Source organism: Salvelinus namaycush, chromosome 16 (assembly GCF_016432855.1).
Source record: "Salvelinus namaycush isolate Seneca chromosome 16, SaNama_1.0, whole genome shotgun sequence".
In the NCBI taxonomy this organism is placed as follows: Eukaryota; Metazoa; Chordata; class Actinopteri; order Salmoniformes; family Salmonidae; genus Salvelinus; species Salvelinus namaycush.
In genome coordinates this window covers 19,429,016-19,440,818 of record NC_052322.1, presented here as the reverse complement: position 1 = coordinate 19,440,818, position 11,803 = coordinate 19,429,016, and the positions used below count along the sequence as shown (strand labels likewise).

General features: G+C 42.8%; 1 pseudogene; it reads right to left on the bottom strand.

The window, feature by feature from the left end:
• Positions 1 to 1,584: 1,584 nt before the first annotated feature.
• LOC120061543 lies at positions 1,585 to 11,564 on the bottom strand (annotated as a pseudogene).
• Between the last annotated feature and the right edge of the window lie 239 nt (positions 11,565 to 11,803).

Here is an 11,803-nt window from a genome sequence, read left to right as displayed (position 1 = left end):
ACATAAGATAGCCCTATTTGGTAAAAGACCAAGTCCATATTATGGCAAGAACAGCTCAAACAAGCAAAGAGAAACGACAGTCCATCATTACTTTAACTTCTTATGGCTGCAGGGGCAGTATTGAGTAGCTTGGATGAAAGGTGCCCAAAGTAAACGGCCTGCTCCTCAATCCCAGTTACTAATATATGCATATTATTAGTAGTATTGGATAGAAAACACTCTGAAGTTTCTAAAACTGTTTGAATTATGTCTGTGAGTATAACAGAACTCATATGGCAGGCAAACCCAGTAAGTCGGCAGAACCCAGAAGATGAGGCAGACACAGCAGTACTTGAGACGGTGTTTTAATAAAGTAAAAAGGAAAGTACCTCAGGCAAAAATATAAATTCACGTCAAAAGTAAATCCAAGAGAAAAAGGGTATATCCTCCAAGTCACAAGGTAAAGTACAGCAGGGAAAAAACCTCAAAAGAAAAATCTAAATAAATAAGTAAATAAACGAGAACAAAAACAGAGTACCTCAAGAGAATCCAACTGGAGAAACAAAAGTTCACAGCATGGCTGGGGCTGGGTTCTAACATTCAAACACAGAGCAAAGAACTGAGGAAAACTAAGGGTTTAAATACATACAAGGGAAACGAGGCACAGGTGAAAATAATAACTGGAAATAAGGGAAAACAAAAGGGTCAAAAAAGCCCAATGGGGGCATCTAGTGACCAAAACCGGAACAATCCTGGCCAAATCCTGACAATGAGTCCAAATTTTAGATTTTTGGTTCCAACCGCCGTACCTTGACAAAGAAGGAGAGTAATGGAGTGCTGCCTCAGATGACCTGGCCTCCACAATCACCCGACCTCAGCCCAATTGAGAGGGTTTGGGATGAGTTAGACCGCAGAGTGAAGGAAAAGCAGCCAACAAGTGCTCAGCATATGTGGGAACTTCTTCAAGACCGTTGGAAAAGCATTTCAGATGAAGCTGGTTGAGAGAATGCCAAGAGTGTGCAAAGCTGTCATCAAGGCAAAGGGTGGCTACTTTGAAGAATCTAACATCTAAAATATATTTTGATTTGTTTAACACTTTTTTGGTTACTACATGATTCCATATGTGTTATTTCATAGTTTTCATAGTTATTTTACAATGTAGAAAATAGTACAAATAAAGAAAAACTCTTGAATGAGTAGGTGTTCTAAATCTTTTGACCGGTAGTGTATATCATAATAAAACAGGCAGGGAGAGTGAGCTTGTCCGCAGTGGTATTCAAACCCCAACGTTCTGGGTCTTAGCCCAGTTGGCATCAACTGTGCCACATTTAAAGTGCGTGTGGCAGAGTCGATCTCGTCGCTAATAAACACCATGTCACTACAATATTTAACTAAATAAATCACACTGGAGTTAAATCCTTCACTTTTTACTGTTTGCTTCTCACATTTTCACAAACACTATATACAAGTAAAAACATCAGCCCAATAACAAAGCCACTAAGTCAAACCTGCACGTCACAACAATGTCCAAATACACAGCACATAAAACTTCCATGTTCAAAGCCTATTCTGTGCCATTTTTAAAATGTGGAAAAACTACAACACTCAGTATTTACAGTGAAAAATACTGCAAGTTGCACTGAAACAACACAGGATCTCCTTGAAGTTTGTGCGCATCTCGAGGCTGCGGAAGGCATAGATGACAGGGTCTATGACAGAGTTACACATGATGAGCACCAGGTAGGTAGTGAAGTGGGACATGTAGCAGACACAGAATGGGTTCTTGGGACAGGTGATAAGGAGGATGAGGTGGAGGAAGAAAGGTGCCCAGCAGCAGACGAACACCCCCAGAAGAATGGTGATGGTGACCGCTCCCTTCATGCAGGTCCTCTGTGGCACCACGCCCTCCACAGGCAGAGCAGCGATGCGCTTGATGTGCAGCCTCGCCAGCAGAAACATGTGAACGTACAGAGTGACCATGAGCACCAGCATGGTGAAGAACATGATGATCAGACACACGATGACTGTCTTGCTCTCTGAGTAGACGATGAAGACAATCCCACAGACCACACATGTCAGCCAGATCCCCCCCGATGGCCAGGAGAGCCCGTCGCATTGTCACGATGCTGTGGTAGCGCAGGGCATAGAAGATGGTCACGTAACAGTCAATGGCGATAGCTAGACGGTTACAAATGGAGGCCACCAGGGAGGTACAGATTGTGGAGTCAAAGAAGTTGTCCATGAGTTGAATAAAGTGGTCGTCCGCCACTATCAACCGACTGTTCAGTGTAGCGATTACCACCGTCTCTAGTGAGTTGGAGACACTCACCAGCATGTCAGCAGCAGCAAGACAACACAAGAAGACGTACATGGGTGAATTCCCCTGCTGGTCTTCCCTGGCCAGAGACTCCCTATTAGTCTCATTGAGCCGAAGGTCCGGCAGCAGCAGATGTCTGTAAGTGTTGTTCATCTGGTGGGAATTTAGTCAACAGTTCACAGAGGGAGATGCCGTGATGCAGGAATGCAGGAATACAAGGTAATGAGAGAGCCACCTGCCCCCTAAGAACCTCTTCTGGAGCCCTGCTGCTAGATGCTCCTCCTTTTAGATCACAGCTAGAGAGAACTGTGGTTGTCTGGTTTCTCCTGAGCCCTGAGAGCCCTTTCAGCCAGCCCCGGTCCAATTCAATGAACACAGCCTGAACCTGGGTGCTCGTGCAGACATATACAGACACACACATTCACTCAAGTGCACACACAGACACACATAGACACACATAGACACACACACACACACACACACACACACACACACACACACACACACACACACACACACACACACACACACACACACACACACACACACACACACACACACACACACACACACACACACACACACACACACACACACACACACACACACATTCAATAGTTTGACATAGACTAAGTTGTTTCACGTTATACAACTTTCCCTTCACCTGATAATACTTAATCGATGACATTCATTCTATTTGACGGCCTTCTTGAAAGTAAAAATATCCCAGCCAATTGAGAAACTTACAGTAAATTAAACGGACAAAACCGATGGTGCATGTAAAATCAAAATAGAAAAGAATCATTGTTTCAAAAGTAGCTACAGTATTTTGCACCAAATAATTTAAAGCCAAAGGCGATGTGGCTACACACACACACACACACACACACACACACACACACACACACACACACACACACACACACACACACACACACACACACACACACACACACACACACACACACACACACACACATACACACACACACACAAAGCAAAAAGGGTGTTTCAAGACATGTTTTGCATTTAGGTCTAACAGTGGATAGAACCTGAGACCTACTGTATGTCCTTAATCTCTATGAAACTTGTCAGAACATATAGGCATAACAACGAGTCTAACCTTTTCTTGGCTCAGGAACCGTCTGTTTGCATTTCATCCAACATAGCATTACACAACTGGATTTTCCTTTTTTCTGATCTTTAAAAAATTTGTTGGGCAGACAGTTGATGTGTAGCCAAGCTGAAGATGCCAATATTCAGGGTCATGAATACCGACCCGTAGCATTCACGTCTGTAGCCATGAAGTGCATTGAAAGGCTGGACATGGCTCACATCAACACCATTATTCCAGAAACCCTAGAACCACTCCAATTTGCATACTGCCCTAACAGATCCACAGATGATGCAATCTCTATTGCACTCCACACTGCCCTTTTCCAATCGGGACAAAACAGCTCAGCTTTCAACACCATAGTGCCCTCAAACCTCATCAATAAGCTAAGGACCCTGGGACTAAACACCTGCCTCTGCAACTGGATCCTGGACTTCCTAACGGGCCGCCCCCAGGTGGTAAGGGTATAGTTGAAGTCGGAAGTTTACATACACTTAGGTTGGAGTCACTAAAACTCGTTTTTCAACCACTCCACAAATTAATTGTTAACAAACTATAGTTTTGGCAAGCCCGGTAAGGACATCTACTTTGTGCCTGACACAAGTCATTTTTCCAACAATTGTTTACAGACAGATTATTTAACTTATAATTCACTGTATCACAATTCCAGTGGGTCAGAGGTTTACATACACTAAGTTGACTGTGCCTTTAAACGGCTTGGAAAATTCCAGAAAAGGATGTCATGGCTTTAGAAGCTTCTGATAGGCTAATTGACATAATTTGAGTCAATTGGAAGTGTACCTGTGGATGTATTTCAAGGCCTACCTTAAAACCCAGGGCCTCTTTGGTTGACATCATGGGAAAATCAAAAGAAATCAGACAAGACCTCAGAAAACAAATTGTAGACCTGGTTCATCCTTGGGAGCAATTTCCAAACGCCTGAAGGTACCACGTTCATCTGTACAAACAATAGTATGCAAGTATAAACACCATGGGACCACGCAGCCGTCATACCGCTCAGGAAGGAGACGTGTTCTGTCTCTTAGAGATAAACGTACTTTGGTGCGAAAAGTGCCAGAACAACAGTGCCAAACAACAGCAAAGAACCGTGTGAAGATGCTGGAGGAAACTGTTACAAAGGTATCTATATCCACAGTAAAACGAGTCATATATCGATATAACCTGAAAGGCCTCTGAGCAAGGAAGAAGCCACTGCTCCAAAACCAACATAAAAAAGCCAGACTACGGTTTGCAACTGCACATGGGGACAAAGATCGTACTTTTTGGAGAAATGTCCTCTGGTCTGATGAAACAAAAATAGAACTGTTTGGCCATAATGACCATCGTTATGTTTGGAGGAAAAAGGGGGAGGCTTGCAAGCCGAAGAACACCATCCCGACCGTGAAGCATGGGGGTGGCAGCATCATGTCAGCATCATGTTGTGGGGGTGCTTTGCTGCAGAGTAACTGGTGCAATTCACAAAATAGATGGCGTCGTGAGGAAGTAAAATTAGGTGGATATATTGAAGCAACATCAGTCAGGAAGTTAAAGCTTGGTCGCAAATGGGTCTTCCAAATGGACAATGACCCCAAGCATACTTCCAAAGTTGTGGCAAAATGGCTTAAGGACAACAAAGTCAAGGAATTGGAGTGGCCATCACAAAGCCCTGACCTCAATCCTATTGAAAATTTGTATGGCAGAACTGAAAAAGCGTGTGCGAGTAAGAAGGCCTACAAACCTGACTCAGTTACACCAGCTCTGTCAGGAGGAATGGGCCAAAATTCACCCAACTTATTGTGGGAAGCTTGTGGAAGGCTACCCGAAACGTTTGACCCAAGTTAAACAATTTAAAGGCAATGCTACCAAATACCAATTGAGTGTATGTAAACTTCTGACCCACTGGGAATGTGATGAAAGAAATAAAAGCTGAAATAAATCATTCTCTCTACTATTATTCTGACATTTCACATTCTTAAAACAAAGTGGTGATCTTAACTGACCTAAAACAGGTAATTTCTACTGGGATTAAATGTCAGGAATTGTGAAAAACTGAGTTTCAATGTATTTGGCTAAGGTGTATGTAAACTTCCGACTTCAACTGTAGGTAACAACACATCCGCCACGCTGATCCTCAACACAGGGGCCCCTCAGGGGTGCGTGCTCAGTCCCTTCCTGTACTCCCTGTTCACTCATGACTGCACGGCCAGGCACGACTCCAACACCATCATAAAGTTTGCTGATGACACAACAGTGGTAGGCTTGATCACCGACAACGATGAGACAGCCTATAGGGAGGAGGTCAGAGACCTGGCCGTGTGGTGCCAGGACAAAAACCTCTCCCTCAACTTGATCAAGACAAATGAGATGATTGTGGACTACAGGAAAAAGAGGACCGAGCACGCCCCCATTCTCATCGACGGGACTGTAGTGGAGCAGGTTGAATGCTTCAAGTTCCTTGGTGTCCACATCACCAACAAACTAACATGGTCCAAGTACACCAAGACAGTCGTGAAGAGGGCACGACAAAACCTATTCCCCCTCAGGAGACTGAAAAGATTTGGCATAGGTCCTCAGATCCTCAAAAGGTTCTACAACTGCACCATTGAGAGCATCCTGACTGGTTGCATCACTGCCTGGTATGGCAAATGCTCAGTCTCCGAACCGCAAGGCACTACAGAGGGTAGTGCGTACGGCCAAGTATATCACTGGGGCAAAGCTTCCTGCCATCCACGACCTCTATACCAGGCGGTGTCAGAGGAAGGCCCTAAAAATTGTTAAAGACTCCAGCCACCCTAGTCATAGACTGTTCTCTATGCTACCGCATGGCAAGCAGTACCGGAGCGCCAAGTCTAGGTCCAAGAGACTTCTAAACAGCTTCTACCCCCAAGCCATAAGGCTCCAGAACATCTAATCAAATGGCTACCAAGACTATTTGCATTGCCCTCCCCCCCCTTTACACTGCTGCTACTCTCTGTTGTTATCATCTGTCACAGATCCCTCTGGTACTGTTGATCATTCCATGCACCAGTTTCGGAGGTCTACGTCACCGGCCTCTAGGCACTGAACTGTGTCATTACGCACACCTGGTTCCTATTCCTCGCTGATTGTATTTGTATAAATGTGCCCTTTGTTTCTCCATTGGGCTGTCGATTATTGTTCCAATGTCCGTTGTTCCTGTGCTGTGTTGTTTTGGCTTTCGTGCTGTTTGGATGTGCATATATGATTACGGGTCTCGTCCCATGGTGTATCATTGTGCGCTTGTGTTTTTCGGGACTCGTCCCGCGTAGGTATTACGGGTCTCACCCCGTGTATTTATTTGAGGTACTCCTCGCTCATTTGTTTGGGTTCAACCCTGTATTTTGTATACGTGTTTGTTTGGTCTTCGTCCCTGTGCCTTTACATGGCACACTGTAATTTAGGTCAATAAAAAAAACTATTACGCATTCCTGCGCCTGTCTCCCGATCCTTCACAACGTGACAATCATCTATGCATAGTCACTTTAATAACTCTACCTACATGTACACATTACCTCAATTACCTCGACTAACCGGTGCTCCCGCACATTGACTCTGTACCGGTACCCCCCTGTATATAGTCTTGCTATTGTTATTTTACTGCTGCTCTTTAATTACTTGTTACTTTTATTTGTTTTTCTTATTTGTATTTTTTTTTTTTTACTGCATTGTTGGTTAGGGGCTCGTAAGTAAGCATTTCACTGTTGTATTCGGCACATGTGACTAATACCATTTGATTTGATTTGATTTGATGGCAGGTAAAAAGCAAAAAAGAGGGGGGAAACCTGTCCTTTGGGAATTGCCGAAGTCTACCCAGGTTTTTGATATGAGTACTTCATACTCACTATTTCATTTGGAATAACTGAATGGAACAAATTGATCTGTGATAAAATATGATCTAAAGTAAAATATGTAATGACACTGTACCTTTTTTCAACCTTAGAGTAGAGTTGCTTAGTTGCACTGTCTGCTAAGGGTAAACCACTATGACTATGTCATGGTCTAATCTGATTCATCAGACACAATCAGCCTGGGGACGAGGTTATGGTTAGTCCACTGCCAGTGCCTATGGCTGACTGAGTCTCTAACTATCTCCTCACTTACAGTAACCTGCATGCACCTTGTCATTCTGATTATGTTCTATTGCTGGAAGAATCTGTTCTATAGCTATTACTATTGGGCAAAACATAACCCAAAACACAACCAAAACAGACCACAAATGCATCCAACTAGTTTTTAGAGATCACAAGCTTGATGTAGTCATTGTGTGGAAGGAATATGGGACCAAATACTAAACTTTTGACTACTTTCCTACACTATAAGTACATTTTCAAAAATACGTATGACTTCTTCACAAGGGGGGATTAAATAGATAAAGTGCTTTCATTTATAAACGGTAAATCGGGTATGAAAATACCCTTAAAGGTACAATCAGCTCTTACTTCAGTCCATCAATTTTTTTACCTATAAATTCATGATTCTTGATTCTTGATGAAAATAACTTAGAAATGCCTCATGAGCTGAGTTCAACTGTCACACCCCATCAGAACCCAAAATATAAGCGTATTTTACTCCAATGTTTGTAAACAAAGAAAATGTAAACAAAACATGGTTAAAACTATAATTTTGATATCATGGATGTTCAACCCTTGCATCATAACTCTGTCTATGAATTTGAGAGTGATTCAATTTCTCCAGCCCCATCCCTCAGCTTTTTACCGAACCAGCGGTGGGGAGGCGGGTTTGTTATTGTTTCTACTGCTGATTGCTGCTGTAAAATGTGACATTCTGTAGGCTACTGTAGTCTCATATGAAACATTTGATCTCAAATCCAAAATGCTGGATTATTGAGCCAAACAAAACAATTTAGCTTCACTGTCCAAATACATATGGAAGGGAGTGTACCCCACAAACTGTTTTTTTTCTTCCGTTTTTATGTATGACACACGTTGACACTAGATGGCACCTCTGCATCGCAGAGAATAGTTCAACAGTGGAAAGCGCTACTTATTCTTGTGATCAAGAGCAATAGAGGGTTGGCTCTGACCTCTATGAGGCCATCAGACCGGTGCCAGCAGAGACCGTTTCTTGCCAGGCCAGGGTAGTTATGAATGGCTTTAGAAAGTCAAAGAGAGAGGGAGCTATTCCCGTGGGAGAGAAGCGAGCCTGCCATTACCTTCTTTTGAGAAGTGCCAAAGCAGACAGTCGGTTGTCACTAGTTACCACAGCCACAAGATAAAAATTGACTATATCGTACAAATGTGCTTTAGCACATTAGGGTTAGGCATAAATTTAGCAGTGTGGTTAAGGTTAGTGTTAGGTTAAAAATCAGATTTTTTTTTTTTACATTTTAGAAGTAGGCAGGGTTTAGTCATAATTATGACTTTGTTTTTAAAACAAGCCAGCTCACCCGTGATACAAGTCAGTATTCAAGGTCCATCCATGTGTGAAGATGTTGGGAGATGACATGGAAACTGGCTACTAGGGGCAACAGTAAGCATCTGATTCCAAAGGTTGCAAGTTCAAATCCTGCAATAGAAAAACATTTTTGACATTTTTGTTTTAAGCCTATCCAAACCTTAACAATTAGGAGTTAATGCCCAACCTTAAGATTTTGGAGTTAACACCTGAATTTCACCCTAACCTTAAAAGTTAATGCCTAAATGTAAACTTAAACACTTCGAAATTTGAAGTTAGAAACAACTTCGAAATTTTATGTTTGAGAAACATGGAGGAATGTCTAATTCTGACATGCGACTGTGAGAGCTAGTAGCTTAAATTTGTTATGCGGAGTGGAACAGGGAAACCCAAGAGCAGACTCAGATGAGGGGACTGGAATGAAGTAACCAAGGTATTTATTGAAACACAGCGGGAAGATGGAGTGCAGGCCAGGGGAAGCTCGGGCGGGTTGCAGGAAACCAGGTGCGGAGGCTGAGGCTGGAGCGAGAGGGGTTGGGACAGGGTAAGCAGGGCCGGAGGGGAATCCAAGGGAGCAGTAGAGCGGGGAATCCAGGACAGAGTAGCAAGATGAGGAGACGTGGGACTGGAGACAGGGACCAGAGTCAGAGTGAGGCAAGGAAAACAGGCACAACAGGATCTAAATCGTAACAAACGGCTAGAACCGTAGACTGACTGAGCAGAGATTACGATCTGGCAGTGTGGAAGTGACAGGACTGAATATTTGTAGAGGTCTTGATTATGGAACAGGGTGCAGCTGGTGGAGATCTTCTCTGACTCCAGCACACCTGTCTCCACCCACACAATCACACACAGAGAGAGAGAGGGAGAGGGAGAGAGCACTGGGGGCGTGGCGGCAGATCAAGGAGACACAGGATGAGCAGTAGAGGTCGTGGCAGGAGCAGATGTAACAAAAGTAGGCCCACTCCACATCACTCCACATTGTCCCTGCAGATATATAATTTATGGTTAGGCCTATAGGAACATTTGGAGACCTCTGCTGCAGCCTCTTAAACCTTGTGTGTAGTAGTGGCACAGTACCCACAATTGCTAATAACCCATCTGCATCCACCCGCAATTGCTAACAACTAACGATTTTTTTTTTGACAGGGGGTACAATATTTTATTTTGCATGATTTAAATATGTTTCTCCTCATAATTTCTGACATTTTGGTAGGCTATTTCTTAATCAAATTGTCTATAATTAGATACATAGCAGTTTCTCTAGAAGACTAAATAAACCCTTGCACAGCAGAATAATATCATAAATCGATAGAATGAATGCGTCAATCTAGTTGACATCGGTCAAGTTTTCTCTGTCATCTCTGCTTCATTTGCAGAACAAACGTTTAGGGACCGGGGAGAACATGCAACAACAACTAACAACAACAACAAAAAAACAAGAACGAATTTCTGTGCAAAATGTCCAAATGCCATCAGTTTGCCCGGTTGTAATGAAATATAAAGATGTGAAAATGACCCAACATGTTTCTGATAAGATTTCAGTTCGGCTTGGATGCATATTTTATGTGGTTGAAAAAAAAACAGCTTTTATGACGCTGACAAAGACAGCACCTCTACAGACAGTATTTAAATGCCATTCGCATTCTCTCAAGATGCTGAACGAATTCAGTCATATTTCTCCACTCCTGTTGCAAAGACGAAATGTTGCCTACGTTTAGTAGGCCTATATCATTTTACTGCAAGAAATGCTTAATTCTGCAGGAGTTGATATTAAGGCTATGTGAGAGGTTATAGATCTACAGTCAGTGTCCAGATTTCAGTTTCCATTTAACCCATCTGAACAGTAGTCTTAAAAGTTCCCTTGACATAACATGCCTATTTGAAGTCCCCGTCTTGTGACTGTAGAATTTGTATAGTGCCTCACAATCATCACACATAACATAGCTGGCGATGCTATCATCCTCTTTCACCTTTCCCAAAAATATATTTTCTTCCACTCCCTTCTCTTTATTTTCAACTCTCCATTTCGCAGCTTTACTCTTATTGAATTAAACGCCGACATTGTCCTTTTTGCCTTAGTGGATCTACGTTAACTTTTTCAGCCCGCTCACAAAAGCATTTGGCTATTGGCATGTGGGCTATTTGACGCGCCTACAGTTAGGCCCTAAAGTTTAGGCTTATGCACTAATGCCATATAGCCTAACATAAAAACCGCGTTGTAGCCTAAATATATCAATTGCACAATACTTATACATTCATAGATTTGTTTTAAGTATTATCTTATCTTTATTTAACCTACACGCCACCCACCAACCTATACACCACCGACCCTTCATCCACACAATGTTGCATGACCATAAACCACCCACCGTGCGGGTATAACCCCGAGGACTGCGGGTTATGAGTCAAACGCGCATCACTAGTGTGTAGGCCTATGTGTGTGTGTGTGTCGGAGGGTTTGGGTAAAAAAAAGCAGAAGACAAATTTCCATCTCTATGGACTAATAAAAGAACATCTTATATATTGCGGCGTTGTGCGCGCAATTGTGGGAGCCGCCAACGAAATCACAAATGAACCGAAGTCACCTCTTTAACCAGCAAATGCAATAGGACATAGGCCTATCTTTCAATTATCTACAAAAAACAACTAGGCTACGTAAACTGTGTTTGGTTAAGTGTTACTGATTACAATAGTAGTCTCCATGTAGTCGGTCTTCATTTTTTCCCAAACGTATGAATTCTGCTTAAAGGTCCTGACATTTATGGCACAGATGCATGTTGCTCTTATCCTTTAACTTCAAGCAAGGTCACTGGTTCAAGTCCCTACCCCCTTAAATACAGTTTTACATGTCTTACCTGTTTGGCCCCTTTCCTTGTGGGATCCTCCATGGATGGGTTATAGGCTGTAAGATCACATGATGATTGACAGTTTTTGATTAACGTTGACATGGCATCTGT